Here is a 724-nt window from a genome sequence, read left to right as displayed (position 1 = left end):
TGCAATTAGATGGATGATCTGTTGACAGAAAAAACAACGCAGTTATAGTTGATTCATCCTTTGTGTGTGAAATGGAAATACAATTTAATGAGCACTCTCTAATGTCTATGGAAGCATATTATTAATAGTTCATATTTTAGCATGTTTTAGTTGTGCAAGTCTTCATACCCAGAAGTGATCTTTCGCTGACCTCTGCGTACAGCTGTATTTCACACCGTTGTGCGATTTTGACGTAGTTACAGAATTCAGAGTGTTTGCTGGTGTCAGATTGTTCATTTGAAGTGTCGATTATGCGATCATCTGCAGGAATTTTGGATTGGCGTATTGCTAAAGTGCTATGATCTCTCCAATGCTTTGATAAAGCATTGCCATGATGAAGTTTGCCATTTGTTTTTTCCCTCCCCTTATTTACCCTCATTTCTCCATGGTTGTTTTCAGAGCTCTGTCAGTTTAATTTTCCTTGTCTGTTGAACAAACATAGCAACCCTCTGGGATGCCGACCTCAGCAATTTAATTATTCTGTTTATATCAGTTCATGATACTGATGGAGGAGTGGATTTGTAACCTAATAATAGAATATAACAATAACAGAAACTTGATTCACAAAGCAAACACTGTAAATGCACATGGTGCTGTTTAGGGTTTGATTGGCCAATGGGTTGTTTGTTTTTGTGCTAGCTATTTAATCAGAGAATTAATTCTGTTGTCACATTTCATAAGTAGC

General features: G+C 36.7%; 1 protein-coding gene across 1 annotated transcript in view; it reads left to right on the top strand.

Moving 5' to 3' along the window:
* The window catches only part of LOC107569290 (leucine-rich repeats and immunoglobulin-like domains protein 2), a 23135-nt gene that overhangs the window by 7915 nt on the left and 14496 nt on the right, over positions 1 to 724 (top strand). The gene's annotated exons all lie outside the window — the stretch shown is intronic.

The sequence above is a fragment of the Sinocyclocheilus grahami genome, unplaced genomic scaffold (genome assembly GCF_001515645.1).
Source record: "Sinocyclocheilus grahami isolate Dianchi unplaced genomic scaffold, SAMN03320097.WGS_v1.1 scaffold1330.1, whole genome shotgun sequence".
NCBI lineage: Eukaryota > Metazoa > Chordata > Actinopteri > Cypriniformes > Cyprinidae > Sinocyclocheilus > Sinocyclocheilus grahami.
This window is presented reverse-complemented; position numbering and strand designations above follow the sequence as displayed.